Here is a 24,327-nt window from a genome sequence, read left to right on the forward strand (position 1 = left end):
AAAAATGGTCTTGTTCAATGGTGACAGCAGTGCCTGTTTCCAGTTTTCATCTGCTTTGTATTAGGTACTGTAACTAGCTTTTCCCAAACAACTAGTGGTCTGTGGACCAAAACAGAATCATAGATACTTGATGCTGTGTGGCTTCATTAATTGCTTTGAAGTTATTGCCAAGGAATATGCACCAGCGAGCAAAAGGACCTCAGTAGACAGACATGTAAAAAGTGAAAATGTTTTTTGTATCAGCTGTCTTCACATTTCACCTCCATAAACCACACTGGAAGTGCTGAAAGTGCCTGCTCCTACTGAGCACGGCATCAGGTAGAAAGAAGGGACAATGCTTTTCAGCTAGCTGAAGATAACAGATGTCCCACTTGGAAACTAATGCAACTCAGCAAGCAACTTTACTAACAACTCAAACATCATGCATGACCTGCTATGAGTTTGACAAACAGAAGCTATGTGTCCCCAGCTCTATGTGAGAAAAGTTTGTAAGTGCAAAATCTTTGACTCTGCAAAATCTTGTTGCTGCATACAGTAGTCTGTAGTGCCAAGGCTACAGAAGGACATGGCATTACAAGCACAGAGATCATATTGTGCACAATCCCTGAGACTCACCAACACTGTCTTGCTACTGATTAGAGGCACATATGTCTTCAGAATTAAGTGTTAGCTTCTCAAGAATCAAGGGAATTATTTGAATAAAGGGTTTCAACATAAGCTGGGATTTAAAAAATGTCTTAGCCTCACCTCTCCCTGAACTACCAGTGTTCTTCAGGAACCTCACCCTTTTTCTATAACTGGTGCTGCTGACTTAAGAGAACTACTCTGGCTGTAAGGTATCACGCAGTACGAGCAAGATAATAATAAATTGGAAATCAACCATCAAGACCTTTTTATCTGTCCTAATTATTGGGGCGTTCCTTAAGGTGTCTTTTTCAAGGTCCAAGAAACGTTATGCTTTGTCCAGTGACTTGAGACAAAATCCTCCGTTATTACCTAGCAACACATGCAACATATTAATCTCTGCTTACTAACCCAGAAGAAACCACTGTCACCTCTGTGCAGATGTTTCCAACACAGAGTTGGTTGTAGTGTAGTTGGGTGGGCTGATATTGACTTTTATCTAGCTACAAATGGCAACAGGAGTAATACAGACTCAACACCATGCACTTTATCATTTCATAACAAGGGATAGGATAAGAGGAAATGGCCTCCAGTTGTACCAGGGGAAGTTTAGATTGGATATCAGAAGAAACTTTTTCACTGAAAGGGTTATCAAACACTGCAACAAGGAGATGGTTGAATCACCACCCCTGGAGGTGTTTAAAAGACATGTAAATGTGGAGCTATGTGAGACACTGGAACAGATTGCCCAGGAAACTTGTGGATGCCTGCTCCCTGGAAGTCTTCAAGGCCAGACTGGATGGGGTCTTTGAGCAATCTGGTCTAGTGTGCCTATGCACAGGGGTTGGAACTAGATGATCTTTAAGGTCCCTCCTAACCCAAACCACTATATGATTACTGTACAAATGTGCAGAAAACCATGTGAAGTTCATGAACCCTCACTAAAACCTATAATGCTATGCTTTTATGACTGTTAAATTGCATACTATCTAGATTAAACTTGGTTTGGTTATGCCTCATCGTTTACTGTGCAAAGATAGTGCAAGTGCTAGCTCAATAGACTGAATGCTAACAGTGTCTTCTGCACATCCTATGCCCTACTAAAGCTGTCCTGCTGCTGCCCCCATACATTTTAATATAAAAACAATCACAGAATTACATACATATATATAAACAATATTTTAATATATATTATTTTAGCTAATGAGTAGGAAACCCCCTAAACCTCATGTATTTGTATTTTATTTGTATCCTGCAGCAGGGTTATAACGTTCCAGTACTTAAAGGGTAGCTACCAAGAAGATGGAGATTCACTTTTTTTAAGGATCCACATGGAAAAGACAAGGGGTAATGAGCACAAATTGCTCCTGGGGAGATTCCAATTGGACACAAGAGGTACATTTTTCATCATGAGGACAGTCAAACACTGGAATAGTCTCCCAAAGGAAGTGGTAGATTCTCCCACATTGGACAGTTTTAAGTCTCAGCTTGACAGGGTGCTGAGCCAGGTCATATAAACTAAAGTAGTACCTAGAGATGATCCTTGAGGTCCCTTCCAACCTGGCATTCTATGATTCTATGATTCTATGATTCTGTAGCATTACAGAGCATGATTTGAAAATAATTTTCTATTATATTTGTGTATCTTTCCAGGAATACAACAGATAGCAAATGGAAGTATTTCTGTCACCGCCAAAACACACTGCCTCTTCCCTCTGGAACAATCCACACAGCACTAGCACCCGTTACATTTCCATTGCACAGCAGAGCAGGAAAGCAAGGAAGAAGTCAAGAAGCATCTGTCCTCAAGCAGAAGTGCTCTCTATGTGTTGCTTGGAACTCTTATCCATTCCCATAAGGATGGGTATTTAGTTTCTACACATTGGGTTCTTCTGACCTAGTCATTGTAACTGCTTTTACTAGCAACCACTTCTGATGTGATGTGGTAATCTGCCATCTGCCCATATTCCTGTTCAGAGGATAAACTGGCACTGAGCAATGACTGGGCTACTTACAGTGTGCTATAATGAGTTTAGACAAGCAGTCAGTTTAATTCAAAAGTACTATCTCCTTATCAAATGTCACACCTCAGTGAAAAATCAGAGAACTGGAAATACCACCCTAATGCTATTAGGTCAGTTTACATGAATTGTGGCAAAAAAGTTACTCTTGAGTGGACTGCAAACCATCAATTCATCCTAAATTAAGAAAAGCACGTGATCTTCTATCAGGATAGATTTACAAATGTATCTTTCCTATCCCTAAGAATTTAAAATTCCTTTACCAGCAGTCTTACAAATCACCTACTCACCAATCTAGGTGTATCTATGTAACACATGTAGGTTGTAAATGGTAAAACGGACTTAGACCACAGTCATTGTCTCCACTGAGAAAGTACAGCCACACCTAAGGTAAAAAAGGACCGCTAATTTTCTAGAATACAGTAGTCCCACACAATAGCACTGGCACAGAAGGAGCAAATTACATAATTCATTTAAATTCCTGCTACCACAGAGGAACTCTAGGTATTTAGAAACTGGAAATTTTATGGAATCAGAAAACCGGAATAAATTTTATGTATAATCCAAAAGATAAATACAGTCTTCATGCTACTTTAGGAAAAAATATCACAACTTGTCTTTTAATTCTATTATTAAAGCATTTGAAGCCTAAAAAAAATGCATGCTCATAAAGTTATACATGCAAGCATGTCTTTTCACTTCTCTCACACTACATATACCAAACATTCAAAAACACTTAGGCCATGACACTTGCTTTATATTTTATTACTGATTTGATTCATCAGCCTTCAGCACCAAGTACCTCTAGGTGACAACAACTATACCAGGACTGTAGCAGTTAAGGCAGCTCTGAAAAGGAACACTTGAAACATTTCCTAACTTCTTACTTGTGCTTATTGAGACCTGTTTTTCTGTAGAATCCAGTTCTTCCAACGCACAGGCTAGAAATTTGTAAAGCAGCCAACTTAGCTATGGAAATTGCAAAGAGGAAAGCGGGCTCTATAGTGTGGGGTTTTTTGAGGAAACTGAAAGCCAACTAAAAGGTGCACACAGGCACTAGCTCTACAGCTCTTCCCAGTGTCTGTGTTGTACACTGTGTCAAAAGAGCATTCCCTGAACAGCAGCAGAGTTCTACCCCTGCCTGCTAGACTCACTCACAAAATTTGAGAAGGCAATGGCACACCAAGAAAATGTTCTGGTATATACAGACATGTATCTATCGCACTGTTTTATCTCTCAAGTGGAGAGCACCAGACCCAGAAAAGACAACAGTGAGGGATAATGCCTTCTCATTCACCAAACATGTATGCACATTTTTACATACACTAACACGTTCCCCAAACTATGCTAGGTGGCTGTTCAGAGGGTGTAACAAGTGACAGTTGCTTAGAACTGCACTTCCTAAGGTAAAAGATTCCACCTTAATACAAAATAGAAACATTTTAGAGTGCTCTTAAGAATATTTTCCATTTTCTCTTATATTTATTTTGACTTCTCAGCTTTAGTATTGCTGTGTTTACTCTTAAGTTCCAACATATCTTAATCTTTGAACTAAACTTCTTTATCCATGATCTCTGTTAAAACAATAAACATTTTATATTGTTCTCTCAGAGTCACATGGCTGACACCAATTTGAAACAGAAAAATAACCTAGTAGAGTCAAAACAGCTTTATTGCAAAAGGAAAGTACAAAGGTTGATGCATCGGTCCAAAATTTTTTTACTAAGCTTGGAATCTAGTAGATGAATCACACTCTACAACATTTTTTAGGGCTTAACATTCACATTAAGATGATGAAAGACCAAGGATACATTCCTCAATTTGTAATGAAGGACAGAGAGTGAGGCGGTCTTATAAATTAATGACACAGGATTTACTTATGAATAGCTAGATACTTTGAAGAGTTTGAACTCTTTCAGGACTAAAATTTTGTATTACATTCTGTAGGCAGAATTAAAATTGTTTTAGGAAAGATACCCTTCACTGTGAGCTCTGGTTCTGCAAGCTTCCACCTAAAGAACTCTGCTTAGACTCTTCAGTCTGCAAGTTCTTGTACACAAACCAACTAGGAGTCTGAAGGATCTGACACTAACACAAGGTATTACCACAAGCTTATAAATTACTCTGCTTAGACTTCATCTCAAGATAATTTCCTTCCACATGGAAAATGAGATGAAAGAATGGAACCTTCTCACTCTAGACGGACATTCTTAGCTTTTTTATAATTATATTAATTACTTCAAGCACACAAAGACCAAAAATGTTTCTTCTAACTAAAACTATGACAAACAGATGCATACTGTATTCTACTTTGTGCATCATCAAATAAAACCATTAGGCATATATCAGTGACAAAACACATTACTGACCACAGTGTAACAAGGAGAAAGAACTCGTTTACAGTGCTTATATTGAAAAATCACTCTTTTGACTTGTAGATGGAACTAACTCAGTATGGGAACTATTCAGACAGAAAAAAATATAGATTACTAGAGGGCTATTTTATCAAGATACTTTTCTGGCTGCAATTCTTAGGCACAAATGTGCAGAAAATTGCTTTCTTCCAAAATAGGAAAATGGGTCTCTTAGATTGCTGTTCATAAAGAGAAAAGGAGAGCAGAAATAACTACATTTTTGTTCTGCTTAAAAATTAGTGTAGCATGGAATTTAAATCACAATCTGAGGCCTTTCAAAGATGGGTAGTAACAACAGCTGTAAGCATTAAATTAAAAAAAAAATCATACAAAAGCCAGGGGCATTTTCATCTACAAGTTATTATAGAATTGGACTTAACAATGAATTCCATTTTACTTTGAGTTAAATGTCTTAGCTGCAAGTCCTGAGGTTTAGTTTTCAAATTTTTCATTACATATATCACATATTTTACAATACAGGAAAAAATGGCAATGTGTTTCAGAACCCTGTCTGATACACTACCTCTAACACAGCTGTCTAAGAACTGGCCTGATTACTGTGTCAGTTCTCCTTGTTTCCAGCTGCTAAATCCCATTAGAAGCAGCTAAAAATACACTAAATACTTCCCTAATATCATTTTTCCGTATAATCAATTGTTGTAGTTGTCATATGGGTAAGAGGAGACAGAAAAACTCCATCAGCAATAAAATGAACACAGAGATGTGTTCAGCAGAGTTAAAACACATGCAATCTTTGATTTCTGGGGCAACCAGGTATCTAATACCCATAGGATTTTTATTTCCTAATTCTTGAGCAGAGGACTGGCACTGACAGGATTAATGGCGAAGCTTCAAGACTGATTAATTTGCCAGTAGCGCAATCCTGGTCTCCTATCTATGACTAGCAAAGGGCAGACAAAAATACAAACTCTCTGCAATTCCTTTTGAAATGCTCCTGCTCTGAAAGTGTAATGGGTGCAAATAAATCAAGCAATTGCTAGGTGATAGTCTTCTGTTACAGTCTGTTGCAGAGGAAGCCCATAATTTCTAAACAAAAATAAAGGATTGGTTGCTGCTGAACTGGAGACATGGAGCTCGCTTATACAGTGCTACACTGGCTAGCCAAGACACCCTCCAGCACAGGGAGTTTACAGGCAGACAGTGAGAAACAGTAGAGGAAAGGTCTGATTCAGATGTTGATTTGAAAGCTCTAGAAGCAACAAACGACAGGATTAAGATAGCAGCAATTAAGAAATGCTGAACAAGCTAGGGCCAGTATATGTAATCCAGAGGACACCCTCATGTGCATAAGGATCAACAGCTATATAAAGGGCCATTTCTCACATTTCAGGAGAGAGCCTACATGAAGCTACTGCAACTATTTACTGATCCAAAAGCATGCTATATTCAGAAAATATGGGTTGTTGCTGAGGAATGTGTACTTCAGCATTTTGATATTAATTCCAACCATAGGATAAGAATCGGTCTCTTTTAGATAAGAGTATCATTGCACCATGATCATGTTTACTTCTGGTTTTGCATCTTGCCTCTCCAGAAATGTTAGTCAGGCTTGGCTTGTTTCCGATGTAGGGATTAGAATACAGGAATTCCTTAATTAACTTCACGCAATCTGTAATACAGATGCCAAGGCCTCTGCATACGGAGGATGACGTGGAGAGTCAGTAATGGCATAACCAGGTACATGTCCTCTCTTTTCACCCCTTCATGCTGCACTTCCCAGACCACTACCAGAGAGATGGAAGGTGACCACAGAAACTCTGCATTTGCTCTGATTTCTTTGTAATGCTGTCTCTGTGGCCCTGATCAACAGCACTGAGAAGATCTACATAAGACAGATGCTAGCTAAACAAAAAAGTGAACACAAAGAAGAAATGAGAAACACCAACCATGGTTATCTATCATTTAGGAGGAGATGCCTCCGCTGATGTCAATGAAAAGTCCATGTTGGATCAATTTCTATCACCGCAACTGCCTGCAGCCTGAGCTGCAAGCAGAGAAACGTGAAGACATTAACTCAAAATGGCACTGGATGATGAGAACTTCAGGTAGAGCACAGCATATGGGCACTTCTATGCCAACAGCTATCTCTGATACACGGGGAAAAACTGCTGTGTCCGCACACATCATTGCTGCAGTTATTATTCAGAAAACAAACCCCAGAAGTTTAGGTGTCTGCCTGAGCACGCTCAGAAAGAAGTTTCTGCCAACGGGGGAGGCCTCAGACAGGGCTGCTAGCTCCCACCCGCCGCCCTGGCCCCGAACCGCAGGGGCCGGCTTGGCACGCCAGCGCTCTCCCCCTCCAGCCAGAGCAGGCTCGCCCGCCCCGCCGTGCCGCGCCCCACCGCGAAGGCCCAGCTGCGCTCACCACACGCGTGGCACCGCCACAGACACCCGACCCCCCCCACCCCCCCGCTGCGGCGACCGTGCGCCACGCACGGCCGGGGGCTGGGCCGGCTGCCCCCTCACGAACCCCAGCGCCCGGCGGCAGCGCCAGGCAACCCCCGCTCAGCTGGAACCGCCTCCGGAAAACCTCTTATTTACACGGGCTGAGGGAAAACCAGCGGCACAGCGGCGGGGGAACACCCAGAGATCCCGCAGCCAAGCGCCTGCCCCGCACCGACCGACCGGCCGGCCCGCCTGCCCGCCCGCCGCCGGTTAAACGGCCCCGCCCCGCCGCCAAGTCTCGCGAGGGCGGGAGCAGCCGGCGCGCGGGCCGCGCCATGCCGGAGCCTGGTCGGCGCAGGCCGGGCCCCTCCCCCCGCCGCGCGCCCAGCCCGCCTATCCCGGAAGCGCTTCCCGGCCGCGCGCCGCCGCTCCAGGTCCCCCTCCCCCTCTCCCCCCCTGGTCTCGCGGAGACCCGGCCCCGCCCGCAGCACGCCCCCTCCGCCGCGCGCGCCCGCACCGGGGGGGGCACGCGACTCTTCCTCCCCCCCCTCCCCCCCCCTCCTCCCCAGCTCGGGTCGTGCCCAGGAGGAGCGGGGGGGCCCGCGCGGGGCGCCTCGCGCGCCGCCTCCCCCTGCCAACGGCCGCCGTTCCGTCCCGGAGGCCCGGGGCAGAGCCGCGGGGCCGGGCGGGCGGGCGGGCGGGCGGGCATGCAGCCGCCGCCGGAGCCGAGCCCTCCGCGCAGCACGGTGAGGGGGAGCAGGCCCCGGGGGCTGGGGGAAGCGGCGGCGTGGGGGGGAAGAGAGGTCCGTGGGGCTGGATTTGGGGGTTGGTAAGGCTGCGCGCTGCTGGCGCTTGCCCCATCGAGGCGGGAGGCTCAGGACGGAGTGACACCTCGGTTTCTTCCCCCCCGTTCCGTGTGGGGCGGGAGTGTGACCCCTACCTCCCCGCGCAAGGGAGAGGCGGGGTGGGAGCGGGCTGGAGCGGACGGCTTGCCCTCGGCGGTCTGGGGGGAGGAGAGGACCCCAGAGGGGAGGGAGGGAGAACCCGCTGGGGCGCGGGGTGTGCGGGGGCAGGGGTGTGGTGATGGGAGGGTGCTCGTGTTGATCCTGGCTCTTGTTTTGCTGCCGCACTCCCACGCACCGAGCAGAGAAAACTTTGGGCTTTGTTTTTGGAGCCCTTTGGAGAGGGTGACTCGTTGGCTGCCCGGGGATCCTATGCGTATGTCCACTTAGCAGGGGCTGTGGTGTCTGGTAGGCCACAGATGCTGATTTTGCTGTGTTTAAAGAAAACCACACAACAGCAAAAAAGAAAATAAATGCGCAGGTGGAAGACCTGCCACTGCCTCTTTGACATGTTGACTGCAGTATGATACTGCTGCTGTGTGGCTTGGCTCTGGAGATGGAAGGCCCCCAAAATATAGCAAGGCTGTAGTTACTATGATCTGTTCAGTGTTGTGTCTTCAGGTCAGATTTTAGATCTTATCTGTTGTTTATATTGGCTGTTGGGTAGAATAGCTTGGGGTTTCTTTTGTATTGTTTTGGTTTTTAATATAGGTGGATATGGTGGAGGGATGCTACTTTTACTTGTGGCTTGATATTGTTCCAGTGTTAGCGTCTGACTGTGCGCTGTGTTTTCTCCTTGTTCAAACATGTCTTGTAATGCACTATTCGCTGCTCTTACCCTTGCTTAGCAAGAAGAAAACAAGGAAAAGAAAGGCAGTTGCTTAAATGGCTTGAGAGTAACTGTACTTTGGAGTTTTGTAGAGAATCCCTGTCACTAGCAGAATGGTATGGCCCAGGTCTGCCACTCTGAAAGGTATTGAAAAACTTAAGGCAAGACACTTGGATACGCAGATACGCATAAAACTGTCTTTACATGTTTCAGTATCAAGTATTTTGAAGATGCTATTAGTAGTCTATCAGTATCTTTATAGCTAATGAATACAATAAATATCTAAATGAAGTTAGCTAAAAAGGTAGCTATTTGTAATGCTTTTATAATAACTACATTTCAAGATTTTTTTGCTTCCATGTTGTCCAATAGCTTTCCTTGTCCCTTCTTCTTCCGTTCTAAATAAATATTGAGAGTGGATAAGCCAACCTATCCCGCTGATGTATTGATAGGCATCTGTTATTTTTGGTGCCTGGTGTTCAATGTTAGAAAATTGAGTAGTAATTGTTTGTTTATAGGCTTGTTCTGTAACAGGTCCACTTGACCACTTCTGTTTTCAGAGGGCTTGGTATAAAAGCACTCAAAACTTACAAGTAAAGCCTGCATGGTCAAAGGTCAGTATCTGTTCTGATAGCTTTTTTTTTTTAATTTTATGATAGATTTGTTTTCCAGATCTGTCAGAAGAGCACCACTTTCTTCTGCCCTTTGTCAGGCGTATTTTCAGTTAACATATTTCATGTAAAAAGAAGAAATGTTAAATTCATTTCCCTTCAGTAGTGAGAGAGGAACAGGATTCTTAAAAATAAAGTATTTCACAACATTTGTTAAACTCTGCCCTTCGTCCTGTCTTGTTGGTGTCAGTTGGTAGCAGCTATATGAAGAGTACTGTAACAGCCTATGCTAATGTATATATAGACTGTCTCAATTAATTTAGAAAATTACTAACATAAATTTACACATATTAGTAAAGGATAATAAAATCAGAATTTAAGTCTGCCTTTAATTTTAAATCTTTTGGATTAAGTTCAGTCAGTTGGATAAGTGCACTGGATGCTTATTATGAAACTGTACTTTGATGGTGTATTTTTCTCTGTCTAGGGTCATAACCTTTACTATAACTGATTTCAGATAAATGTAAAGAGGGGATTGAGAGAACTGTGTCCATTCTTTCTTGTTCCCTGGATCTCATCAAGGCTGCTTTTTCCTTCCATTAGTCATGATCTTGAGCAAGACAAGATGAGTTGAATTGGTGATGTGAAAATGTGTCTTCTTTCCCACCCGGCTTTGGGGGTATGTCTGTTCTGATCTCTCTCCCTTGAGTTGTTGAGGAGTGATGTGAAACAGCAGTCCTAATGGTAAAGGATTCCATTGAAGCCATCCAAGAGAATACATGAGTATGATTCTTAAGGTTATCTGGTAACAGTTTGTCTCTTTCTGTCCTTCAGCAATTATGTAGTGCTTAAATGACATTAAGTGTTTGGTTGGGCTGGTCTGTAGATGCTTTCTCCTGACTTACCTGTGCTGATTAATTTTGTATGTATTTTTAAATAGCATAAGTGGCGTCGAAATATGACCTGCAAAAGGATTCTTGGTTAGAGTCAGGGTTACATGTTTCTTTACGTACTGCAGTAGAAAATAAGCATCAAACTTAAGAAGACATTTTATTGAGTTATTTTTCAAAGAGCTGTACCTTCAAGTGTTATCTTCAAGTCCTAGTTCAAATACTTACCACTACAGTTGCAATGTTTTAGTGAGCTCATTAACAATACAAGCAAAAGCCTTTGATTTATATATTTGACACCAGAGATATTTTACTCATGATCCAAACATTGAGTAAAAGATCAAATTAGTAAATCTGGATAATGTCAAGTCTGTCATGTATGCTTAGTCATCCCACTCTACTATGGTATGACACATTTTGCTCTAGGAGTGTCCGTATGATGCTCTTCTTCCCACTGCTGTGAGCTGAAGTAGGTGCAGTGTTTGGTGTGTATGTACCTATGTGTGCACACATAAATGTAAGTGAATATTTGCAGTGGAAGAGTTACTTGTTTTACATGGTACATTTAAAAGGCAGGTGACAAATGGAGAGTGAAACTAAAAGAGAGTTTATACAGAGCCTCAAACTTTTTCATAAGCACCTCTTGGACTACTTTTGACTGCATGTCAAGTTACAAGGTAGCAATATCTGTGACTTGTGGTTTTGCAGTATTTTTTCCTGTCTCTGTTACTACTGTCTTTACTCAAACAGGAAAATAAAGCTAAACTGGACTTTGGTGGTGCTGCATACTGCAGTAAACTGATGTTAGTATATTGCTTTCAAATCTTTGCCAAGCTTTTCTGGTATTATTTGCCTTTTTTAAAAAAAGTTGGAGCTATCTTTTGGTTATCTATATAATACAAATTTTCTGTGGACTGTTATTTCTGTATATGCATAATAGACTAAAATGGTGAAGTTAGCTGTCTTGTTCTTGTGAAAGACCTAGAATAATTTTGTTGAGATTGAATGTGTGGTGATGTCATTGTGTCAGTTTGCATGTGTAAAGTGTTCTTTCTGAATAAAAAGATGAGGGTTTTGAAATACTTGTTCAGACTCATGTATGCAAATGTTGAAGGTTTTGGTTGAAAACTTTTCTAGAATAGGTTCTTACACTCTGCCAGACCTTAAAGTACCTGTCAAAGTTATCCTTTGAAAGACTTCCAGTTTGTGAATGTGGTAGTAGTAACGTGCAAATTTGTGTCGCCAGCTTCAGACAAGTGATGTAAGTCCAACCTGAGAGTGTAGCTGGTTCTGTGATAGTGGGTATCCATTCTGGGTATGTTGCATGTCTTACTCTGTATGAGGTGAATAGTTGGTCAGCGACTTCAGTGCTGTGTCAGTCACTGCTTAAAAGGTGGCACTGTGGTATTGGCATCCAGGAGACTTACGTGCACAACTACCAGAAGAAAGATCAGTGAAGCCTTTTTACTGTTGTGAGATGATGAAGTACATCTAGCAAAATTCAGTATGTAGTGAGGTGAGATAAAGTTACAATGTTGCTAGTAAACCATACTGATCAAGGTGGACAGTGAGTTCTTAATGTAGGGGTTTTTTCTTGTTTTCTTTCTCTTTTTTGAAGATGAATTTTACTAGGTGGATTATGCTCTTTGTGTGTTTCAGTTTAATGTCAGAGTGGAACTAACATTTCATTACTATGTTGAATGTTTCTTCTTTCTACTTGAAAACAAGTACTGTTTCATAATAGCCAGCATAGCACTATAGTATGAAAGTGAAAAACATTATCCCTGTTAAGGTTATATACAGCTCTATTTCTCAAGAAGCATTAGTTCTTTAATTCCAGGTGGCTTTCATTTTATTCATGGCCTGAGTTTAAAGTAGTGGTATTTTAAAAGAGTCTTCAGTTTGTCAGCAGGTTTTGTCCTAACCTAGCTCCGTCATAAGGGAAAATTACTTCTCCTTTTGCTCTTTTCAGAGGGTTGTATAAAGCAGAATGCCTTCATAAGCAAACAGTACAGCTACAGAATAAGGGTTGTTTTGCCGTAGTAGTGTTTGGTTACCTGACTGAGTTTAACTATGGATGTTTTCCTAAATGCATGTGGGCTTGCTGGTAGATAGTTATGTTTTCCTAAAAACACCTTTCAGCAGATTGTTCAATCAAGCATGTTCCATACACAATACACTTTAATTAAATACTTGCTTTCAAATGAAATTGTGTATCCACTAAAGTGTTTATTAATTTGAAAAGTGGATAATTTCTGTGAAATAATTGTTGATCTAGGGATATTTTTAGAAAAAATAGTATCAGTATTTGTCTTGGATGTTGGGTTAGAAAAAAAATGAACACTTTCCTAAAATGTATTCAGTGTTAACTGTTTCTTATCAGATTTGGTAACAAGATAAACAGGAGTGCTAGTATTTTAATCTTCTTGAAGGTTTAAGCTTTTTCAGTTCCTTGGTCAAGTTTTCAGGTAATTTGTCCTGAAGTCTCATCTGTGTGAACAATTCGTACTGGTTTACAATGTCACAGCTTACTGAAAATAGCTGGCAAAAGGCTTTTTTGTTCTATGTCTGTGGTAGCATTTGTCACATTGTTATAAATCCTCAAGTATCATTATTTTTTGGGGAGTTTGGATACTTTACCTTAACTCAAGCTGTGGACATTTGATCCTAGCACTTGAAAGAGTTACAGACTTTTTTTCTTTGTTTTTTTTTTGGCATTGAGCATGGGACCAGTAATAGTTCAGAGCAAGTAGAGGGGGGATTGTTGGTTTTTGTTTGGTTTGGTTAGTGTTCTGGGTTTTTTACCTGGATGTTGTGGAAATTTTGAAAAGCATGTGAAACTTGGCTTTCATGTTGATGTTCTTGAAGATCAGCTTGCAGAAGTAGTAAGCCAGGCACTAGGTCTTTTGTAAAGCATTGCTGTTGAACTGTATCTGCCTTTCTTTCCAGAAATTCTTAAGATAATCTGGATGGAATAGTAATTCTCACTGTTGTCCTGCTAATGTCAGATCAGAAATAACATGTGCACATAAGGAAAAGTGTTAATTTGTGACAGTTTCACTCTGTTTCCAGTTTGTTAAAAGATCTTAATCTGATAAATTTCTACTAGCAAGCATTTCTACATCAAATACCAGTTTTTATCCCACTGCTGACTTGAAGGTGGTAAAATATTTTTATTATTTTCTGGGTAATTCTACTGAAATGCCACTATATTTCCATTCCTAATTTGATTCAGATTTTAGCTCCTAGGTGATCTGATAGTGTACAGATGTTACTTTAGTAATCTTGGAATTGCTGTGTTAGTGTAGTAACTTAACTTAGAACACTTACATGAAATTATACTTTAAAAGAGACATTTTTGTTAGTACTTTGGTAGATTAGCATGGGTTTTGCAACTCATTAGGAAGTTTCAAATAGACAGCATGGGGTAACAGTTGTTTTACTCTGGCTCTCTGCTTCATTTCCTGCTGTTAGGACAGCATTGTGAAAATGTGGTTATAAAAGTTTACTTGCTGTTCCTTCTTAAGGAGAGTAAGTGTTTTATACAGGTATTTCAAAACAGATCTTACTCTTGGTCTGAAAATGCTTCATGTATTGGAAGCTTATGAGCTTTTTGAATAATTGTTCCGAATGATGTAATGCAATTTTGCACTTTGTCTTGCTTCTATACTGAATATGTTAGCTTTCAATAGGTACCAGTTTCAGTAGCAGGTAGTGACAGTGAGATAAGTTGCTATTCACATCCAGCTTCCTTCTGTGTTGGTTTGAATTTATTAGCACTTTCTGTAACAAACATATTCTTTTACTATTGTTTTCTTGGAATATCCAGTTTAAAAAGAAGAGGGGACAGAAGCTGAAAGCAATTTCTACCAGATATGTTGCCACAGAATTTGAGTTTATAAATGACAGAATGCAGTCTCTTAAATGAAATAGGCCTCTTTGCTTTTGAAGCCCTTTCTCAAGATACAGTCAATGCTTCTTTTGCTTTAAAGAAATTTCCAAGTTAAGTAAATGTTCTACCTGCCAGTCCTTTTCCAGATCTGGGAGTTGAGGTAACTGATGCTAAAGGTAGCCCTAAGCCTAAGAGAGACCTAAGAAAGATGAGCTTTTTTGATCAGTCTTCAGAAATGATCATCTAGTGTATTAATTTAAAAAAAACAAAACAAAACGAAAAAAACCACAAACCTGACCAAACAAAAAAAAACCACCAAAAAAAAAAACACAGGCAAAAACCCCTAAAAAATAAACAAACCAAATAAAAACAACAAAGAAACCAACAACAAAAAAACCAAACTAGAACAAAAAGGGTGAGAGAGAATAAAAAAGTCACCAAAGGGTCAAAATAGAGTTCCTTCATCTGGGAGGATGGAGTCTGTGAGAGGGAGATGAATTAGTGGCTTCTGTAGAGGATGTCTTTCAGTTTTCCAAAGACAAGAAAGAAACCTGCTTTCAGCAACTCTGTGCAACAAATCTTAATGTCCTTGTACCATAAACTATATGTTACAATGCCTTCCTATAATCATGTGGACATTGGTGGATCTTCACTGATCTTTCCTCTTGTTACTCAGCAAGGCACTAGTACCGACAACACAAACATTGCTGGTACTGTGACAAACAGTACTTCTGGTTTTGGACACTCAGTCACCTGAAGGCTGCATTTCCCTAACTGAGACTGCTTTCTGTAAAAGTTGTGTAAAAAAAAAAAAAAAAAAGGCATGACAGGTCCCTAAGAACATATGTTATCCAAGACATGAACAGGGCTCAGAGGCAGCAGCTTATGTTGTTTGGTTCTTAGCTGTATGGTTCAGTTCTGGGCTTTTTGATTTCAGAAGTCCTGGTGCACTTTGTTCTCAGGTACGTCCATTAGTGAGAGGCAAAACACAGCATTAGTGAACAGATGTATTCAGTCTGAGGATTCCCCTCTGAGAAACTAAGGAAAACATGAGGGAGGAGCTCCTACTTCTCTCACCTTTTAAAGAATCTCTGTCTTCTTACAGGGAAAATTCTGCTTACTCTTCTGGTGGTTGAGGGAGGTGGAGAAAACTTCTTGTTGCCAGTCTTGTACTCACAAAAGCGGTCCCCATGGGGATTGCTGTTCATGGACTTGATACCTCTGAAGATCTGAATGAAAGGGAAGTGGTATTAGGAAACTTGCAGGGAAGGGTCAAAAGAAGTTTGACTCTCTTCTGTTAAAAAGTTTAAAAAACCTCACAACACCTCACAGCATAAAACCAGTCCTTTTCTGTTTGTTTGTTTTCCGTCTTTCATTCTCGAAGAAGAGGGGAAAAGAAGAAAAAGGTTAAAGTATTTTTCTTTAATTTATAGTCTTTGATTCAGTAGGGAGAAAAGTAGTTATAACATGAATACTTTAGTGTCCCTCGTTCTTAGTTTTTCATTAAGTAGTAGAACACAGATTCCAGAAAGTACAGATGTATCTCACTGAAAAAACTGTGCTCTCATGACAGTGGCAATTTTCTGCTTTGTGGCTACTCTGAATGAATTTACCTGAGCACGATCAATGGTCTACTTTATCCACTTGTCTTTTCACGGAATATTTGAGTTAAAGCTTTCTTAGTAGTAGTTTGTAGTAAAGGCTACTGCTATTTTCATTTATTTCCTAAATGTTACTCAGTGAACTGAGCATTTTTATATACTTCTTTTACTGGTGTTGGTTGTATTGCCATCAGTAAAAATTATTAAGATGACTGCCACATGCTTATATAAGCTGCACTCATTTTCAAATGAAACTATTTTTGGTATAGGCTGCTTGGTCTGTTCAGAAAATGAAGCCTCTAAATGCTTAGGGGGAATGCATTTAGACTTGCTTAGACCTTTCTTTTGTCTGCTTTCCCTGAGTCTGTCTTTTTTTTTTTTTTCCCCAGCAAGTGTATGTTATACCTAAACTTGTAGAGCAAGTTATTTCTGTGTAGAGTAGAATTTTTGAATTATATAAACATGTTACATAATTGTAAATAATCTTAAGTTTTATTAAACTGTAAAAAATGTCAAGCGGTCAGAAAAATGATGTTTTGGGTTATTTGTTCATGAGTAGTGATGGAATGATGTGGAGTAGTATGAGCATCTTAGTTGCTTGGTTACCTGATGGTATGTACAATGTGACAGCATGCTATTAGAAGACTATCCAGTAGACAGGTACTCTACAATAAAATTGCTGGATTTTTTTTGCAACATTCAGGAAGTATTTTGGTGGTTATTTTAGGATTACAGTCTTAAAAATAAGTAAAATAGTTGATATTGCTATTGTATTAAATGGTATGTAATTACGTTTCCTTTAAACATTAAATGGGTTTACTAAGGTGTAAACCTCAAGATTTAATTATAACATGTTATTATTATGCATATATTTAAGTACATATAATTTGTGTTAGTTTTATGGAGGAAGTTACAAATAGTTCAAAGAAGAGTAGCTTCTTTAATGTAGTTTTAAAACTTTCTGCTAAATAGCTTTTCAGGAGGGATCTCTAAGGATTGCAGACTTCTTTTTAGGTGTGTTAATTCTTGCATGACACTAGATTAAATTAATAATTTATGTGCATCTCATATTAAAATGCTACAATTTTTCAAGCACATTATAGGTATTTTGCATAGTTTGCTGGGATGTTAGCTTTGTTTTTCCTGTGGTCAAGGCTAAGGATGCTTCCTGATTCTTCCTAATAAAAAAGAAATTGAAGGCTCAGGCAGGTTTTCAGGGAAGCTGGGAACTATCAGTCTTTGTCCAAGGTTTATGTTGCTGGCTTGCTTGAATATAGATCATTTGCATTTCACAGGGATACTGATTGTTCTGTCGTTTAACCTTGAAAACAAGACTTTTAGAAATGTTACCTTCCTGTTTTCATTGTCTAAACCAATAAGTAAAATATGACCAACCAGATACACTGGTTGAAACTGGAGTTATAGGTTGCATAATTGGTTCCAACTATGAGCTGCCTGTGTGTCCCAGAAGGAAATCTGCGAAATCACGGAATGGTAGGGTTTGGAAGGGACCTCTGGAGATCATCTTGTCCAACCCCTTCTGCTAGAACAGGATCCCCTAGAGCAGATTACACAGGAACACATCCAGGTGGGTTTTGAATGGCCGCAGGAATGGAGACTCCACAGCCTCCCTGGGCAAGCTTGTTCTAGTGCTCTGTTAACCTTAGAGTAAAGAAGTGTTTTGTCATAATCAGGTTAAATCTCCTGTGTACCAGTTTGTGACCATTACCTCTTGTTTTAAATAGGATCGAAGATTGATGACTTTGACAGTCATCAGGAGGTTTCGACTCGATGATCTTCAGAGGTCCCTTCCAACCCCTAGTATTCTGTGATTCTGTGACTGCATTAATAATGGGATAGTCTAGTTTGTAATAGTCTTTTATGTCTTACCTTTAAGGGACAATCTGCATTTGAGATTTTCCTGGTGAGATCTCATTGTGACTATTTTGATCTAAACTGTCTCTCAACCCAGGCTGCCTCCTTCTCTCTCAGGGTTTTCTATCTGGTTAAGACACAAGGTTTTGAAGTGAATCTGGGAGCTGGTCTAGACTGAGCTAGTATTTAGGGTTTGTAAATAAAAGTTCAGCTTTAATTGTGTTAAGCTTACCATTTGCACCCTAAGCATTTGTGCTAATGGATTTGGAGGAGCGAGCATTCAAAGGAAAGAAGCAATTTTTTTCCCCCCAGAATTACTATATTTTTGCTGATTTAAAGTGATTATGAAGCAATTAGTCAAGACTTCCTATGTGATAGTTTCTCTTGTGAAAATACCCAGTTTGTGCATTTTATGTCGATAAATATTTCCCTGTTCAAAGAGATTTTTTTCCTCCAAAACTTAGGAAGTAGGTTAAAGGAGATTTGTGCCTAATGCTCTCGTTTCAATTTTTGATGTTTTCCGGAGTTCAACAGCACTAGCAAAGCCTGCTCTCTTTTTCTGGGTTTGCTTTTGACAGTGTTCACAGTTTTGACACTGTATGCTGGAGAAAAAAATGGATGGTTTTGGATGTTCAGTATTTCGTTTCCCTTATAACTGCCTATTTCTGTCTTAAATTGCAGAATTTACTAGTAGTTTAAATCTTTCTACTGACTTCCAGACTAGCCTGGATTATGTCTGTTCTATTATATACACTTCTCTAAAGAGACATATTTGTTAACACTAGTAATTTAAGAAGTGACTTAAAATGTAAAATACATTTGGAATTTCAGTTGTATTTAGGAAAAGCAGTTGTATGATTCTGCTAATTGGGAACATGCCATTTTGAATTCTAGTAATGAGATTTCCTTTAATTTTGGCTCTTATTTGAAAGTAATAATTTGAATTCCAATGGTTGCTTTTTGTAATAAATTATTGAAAAAATTCTCACCCTGCTTACAATTTACATGCTTATTATTATTCTTTCATGATGGGATTAAATTATTTACAAGTTTGGTGTACCTAGTGAGTAGTTTGATGTCAATGAGTCAATGGTACAATTTTTGAACTTGTATCTTAAATGTATGCCTGTTTTTCTTTATGTGCAGTTTTCTGTTTATTCTGGAATCAGTTCAGTTGATTTGAGTGTGTATAACTTCATATATGCACAGTTGGAAATTTATTTATTATGGAGGCAGTGTCTCATTAGAAGAGTACTTTGTCCATTTAATCTATTTTTCAAATATGTAAAAAGTTGCTCTTTTTATCAAAGTAAACAGTTGGGTGTGGAAACCTGACAAATTATCAGAGTAGTAAACTCTCTTAAAGTAAACTTTAAACAGTACTGAGTTGGTATTACTCTAATGGAAAACTGGTTATGTGGAATAGTCATTAAGGTAAGAATCAATGACTTGTATTATAAGAGTTTTCAAGAAGTTAAATTATCTTTGTTTTTTTTAAATCTGAAGTTGCATTGAAGGAACAGGCATCTTACAGAGATATCTAAATACTTAAATTTGTATATTTCTCCAGCAGTAGAAAGGAACAAGTGAATCTGCATATGATCTATAACTTAACAGGTCTGTTAAAGTAATCCTTAGCTTTCCAACCTTTAGGCAAAGAATGACACAGAACAAAATAGATACCCTTCTGAATAAGGCTTGTGCTTAAGCAGCATTGGATTTCCAGCTCCTTTCCTCTCCTCTCTCTCCTATAAAAGCAAAGAAAACCCAAAGCATACACTTCAGTCCAGGTCATGCAAATGGTTAGAGCTGTGATTTGTTTGTGTTTAATGCTTGTGAGAATTCTGAAGAAGAAACTGGACTGTTTGGTTAAGCCGAGGGTGTGTCTGCTCGCACTATGATTTCAGAATCAAGGCATCAGATTACAATGCTATTTTAACGTATTTTTGCTTTCAACTGCTTTTTTGGTTCTGAAATGTAGAAATCTGTCACTTTGAACTGCTTATGTCTAGGGCAGACACTGTCATTGCCTTCAGGGGAATACTCTGGTGGCGGTGTGTTTGGCTGGCGAAGGGATGACTGCAAAGTATTTTTAACTTTATATTTTTCTGCTGTCTTACCTCCTGTTATATACAAGACTGCATTTGATTTGCAGGGAGATACATGACCTTGATTTTTTTTCCTCTGTGTTCTCAGCAAATGGTGTTCCTCTGATACTCCAGGGATTTAGACCAGAAGACCTGTGTTTCAAATTGAAATTCTTGGGGTCTAAATGAAGAGCTGGCCATGCTCCAAAAGTATATGCCACTTCTTATTAGTAACGAAATAGAGAGATTGGTTAAAGAACTAACTAAATACCATACTTCCTCCTTTGTTGCAGCATCTAAGCAAAGAAACCACTGTACCATATCAGGTGAAAGAACGACTTAAGTTTGTGTAACTTGCAACTGCACAAACTATTGGATGGTTATCTGTTGCACTATTCTGTTCTTGTGAAGGTGAATAGCACTGAGCATAGCACAAATTTGAGAGCAATTTTAGTGTTTCGATTTTAATGTTTTAAGCAGTGCTGCTGCTGCTGCTTTATCAAGTTAGCCACAAGACTCCTTGTATCCCATGAGAATTGAGAGGTCTGTTAAAACAAAAAAGGACAGTGTGTTTGGAGGATGCACTTACCTTGAGCTGCGTCTTCTTGTTTTAGAGAAGAAAAATAATCCAAACCTCTTTAAAAGTAGAATGAGTTAGTAACTATTTTCAGTTGAAGCTGTCTTTGAGCCCTATGTTTTTTTTTTCCTTCTTCTAAAGCAGGATTATGCAGACAGCTTCCTAAAAGGGAAATGAAATCAGAACATTTTATCCTTCCATCTTAATGGAGTAGGGTAGGGCAGATCAGTGTGGAAACGACCTGGCTTTAGAGAGATACTGATTGCTTTAGGTATTTAATATGCATGTTTAACTAACATTTGAAAGATTATTTCTCATGCAGAATAAAAAATAAGGTATTTTAAAAACTGAAATTGTGAATACAGGTTTTTGGCCAAATACTACTTATTCCTGAAAGTTTCAGAAACTGTGCTCAATTCAGTTTTTCATATATATTCAGATTTATACTTTTTTTTTTTTTTCCTGTAGCTATACCTGATGAAAAGGAAATTTGCTTTTCACTTCGGCATCAGCCATGGAGTGTCAAGTGTGGGAAGACTGGCTAGTATTAAGGGACCTCTCTCAATTTTGTTTTTATACTGTAAGCCTGATTTTATAAAGCCACAGAGTTTTATAACATATTCCTGCTGTATCTTGTGATCACAGGCTCTGTGTGAGAGGGCTCTAGTTCCATCATTACAAAATTGGTCTTTTTGTACTCCACTGTATGTAAAAAGTCATGCATGGTCCAGCCAGGAATTGCATTAATCTCATCACTTGGATCTGAAATTTTCTAACCTCGTACCAGACTAACAAAAATAAACAAATGTTATGACTGGTGACTTGAATACTGACAATGAGCCTTTGCAGGGAGTGTCAATGAGTAACCAAGGTGTCAGGACTGCACAGAGGGTTTTCCTTAACCTACTGAAGTAATGACTGAAAGCCTTAGAGAGAGGTAAAGCATAGAATCAATTTGTGCTATTAAATAGCTATGAGTGACTGTAATTCATAAAGCTTCTAATATAATGTTAAATTGTTAGATAATCTGTTTCTGGTCCCGTTCCCTGCCCAGTGCGTGCAGAGAGCACAAAAGTTGTATGGCACTGTGAAGCAGAAATTAATACCATTTGTGGGAAAGTTCAGTGTTGGTGGCTGCTCTTCTACTGCTGCTTATCTGTATTCTTAGCCTGTCCTCTCTGGTGTTAAAGCACCTGATTTGGTGCCAGGCGCTCTGCAAGTCAGAGGACAGTCTATAGCTTTTATCAAGTAAAACTATTGGATACTATTCAAGTCCTTTGAGGCTGTACAACAATTTTGGCAGGAATGCATAAGTTGGGATGAAAAATTGTATTCATATTCTGGTCTTTCATTATCTGTTTTGGCTTGTCCTATTGCTGGCCTAAGATCATGGAATAAGTGGGTTTGAAATATCTAGATTTCCCCATGGAGATTTGCCACTGAAGCAGTTCAACAGACAGGGCAGCTACAGCTTTATCTAAGTGTCAGTTGTTTAAACATTATCTTACACTACAAAGATTTCTCTCTGCAACAGTTGTAGCACAGACTGAGTTACAGAATGAGGGGAAACTCGCAGCTTTTCTTCCACCAGCCTTTTTTTGTATCCTGTAAGTGTTCTTTATAGATAAGGCTGAATTCAGTGCAGAATGAAAATATACTGAAATTACTACGTTTGTTGGTGTCTCTGAGGCACATCTCCTCAGAAACTCAGTCTGGGACTAAGCTGAGATAAAATATTTCATCTTAAAATAATGTTAATAGCCCTAAAAGAAAATAAATTTTGATGCAGAAACAAAAATCTAAAATACTATTTTAAGGCACTCTTCCCTCTTTGCCCCTAGAAGCAAAAGAAAAAAAGAGAGAGAAAAAGCTCAATCTAGAGTTTATATGACATCTTTATGTATACATGTGTATAGCTACATACACAAATGTGTGTATGTATATGTTGTTGGCAAACTGCTTTTACTTGAAGGTATCTTTTCTGTTTTGCTAGGAAGTTAGGCACAGTAGTTCCTCAGCTATGGCACACACTCAAGCATCTATAGATGTACATGTATAATTACACATAACCTCTGTGTGCTAAAATGTTATAATTACATTGGAATACACATATAGATAAATACAATTAATGTGGTGTAATGTGTAACCTGTTAATATTACCTTTTTTTGAGACAGCCTTATGGGTGGGTATTCATGCAAAGAGTTGTAAGAAGATTTCACAAAATAGGCAAAGTTTGTGTCCCTTATCTTCACAAATTTTCCTGGAATGATAGATGGGCATGCTGCAATAGTCTGTCCATTGTATTTTATAGCATTTAGTCATGTCAAAGAAATCTATGCAGTTGGACCATCAAAGCTTAATTCAAAACTTCAGAAATGTAAATTGATGATTTCTGGTGTGTAAGGAGTATGTGGATTGTATTTTTCTGTACTGTTGATAATCTTTTACATTGCTCTTTATTGACTCCTGTCCCTTGCTTTTTCTGTCTAGTCTCTCCTTCTATCTTACTTTTTGTTCCTGTTTGTATGCGCCTGTCTACTTCCCTCCTCTGTGTGGAGTCATATCCTGCCTTAGTATGTGCTTGTTCAGGATGCTGAAATAAGGTTTTCGTGTCCCTCACTCAACTCCATTTCTTTATAATTTAGCGTTTTTCTTCTGGTTTAAGGTGGCAAAAATGAAGAAAGGCTAGTTAGGCCAAAACCAGTGTTGCATAGGTGTTCATGCTTTCCAGTACCATTTTCTTTTCTTTCTCAACAAGTCATTTTGGGTATAAGAGTTCTAGTATGCAGGCAGTCTTTGCAATAAATGTTGCTTTTTGTGCTGTTATCAGTTACACGGGCTGCTAATAAACTTACTCAGGTCATTTAAATTGAAAGTAATGTTACTTAGTATCTCATTTTATCTCTGTGGGAAAATGAATACTTCTTTGCAGGTACAAATATGCTTTGCAATAATTTTCTTATTGATGCAGAAAAATGTGTAAGTTTAAGAGAAGGTGTGTTACAGAAATTGTCTGCATCCTATCCTGTAACGCTTTTGCATATATACAGTTACCAACAAAACAAAGAGATCTTTGATTCAGTCAGTGAATTCAGTACAGAGTATTTTCAGGGTTTGTCATATAAAAACTCATTACAGACTTAACAGAGAAATCGTACAAGTGGTTATTTTTAACTGTTGTTTATGGCACTGTTACTGTTGACCATCACAAAAGTCTGTCAGCGATATTTCAGAAGCAGGAAACTTGATGTGTAAACAGTTGATTTAGAACTTTTTTCTCCTCTCCTACCTTAAGAATGGCTTAATTATCGTAAAACAGTCATCCTGTGGCCAATTTGTAGCATGGCTAGCTAAAAGGAGTGTTCTTGCTCAGCTTCAGCTGACTGAGAGGATGACCAAGCTTTTACTTCACTGTGAAATTGTTTGCTGAGCCACCCAAGTAAATAAAATAACTGGTTAAAATTCGAATGGTATAGCCCCGAATGCATGAAGTGCAGCAGTGTGCCTTTTATGGAAATATCAACAGGCTCAGACAAGTAATATGATTACGTTGTTTTTACTCTACGAATGAACCGTAGTTACTTACAGACTTCTTGATAGCAATTCATTTTTTGGAGCAAATGTTTTTAGTAGGTAGAAGCCGAAATCAAATTGAGA

General features: G+C 39.2%; 1 protein-coding gene across 4 annotated transcripts in view; it reads left to right on the forward strand.

The window, feature by feature from the left end:
* The first annotated feature begins 7,878 nt into the window (after positions 1 to 7,878).
* Positions 7,879 to 24,327, forward strand: part of TAB3 (TGF-beta activated kinase 1 (MAP3K7) binding protein 3) — a 47,948-nt gene continuing 31,499 nt past the window's right edge. For 3 of the 4 annotated variants that reach the window (XR_007890271.1, XM_051627035.1, XM_051627051.1), the window contains exon 1: positions 8,167 to 8,211. The gene's annotated coding sequence lies outside the window, so the exon portion shown is untranslated. Of the gene's footprint in view, positions 7,900 to 8,166; positions 8,212 to 24,327 lie in introns of those variants that run through there. The other variant, XM_051627045.1, reaches the window with a different exon arrangement.

The sequence above is a fragment of the Apus apus genome, chromosome 1, assembly GCF_020740795.1.
Source record: "Apus apus isolate bApuApu2 chromosome 1, bApuApu2.pri.cur, whole genome shotgun sequence".
NCBI lineage: Eukaryota > Metazoa > Chordata > Aves > Apodiformes > Apodidae > Apus > Apus apus.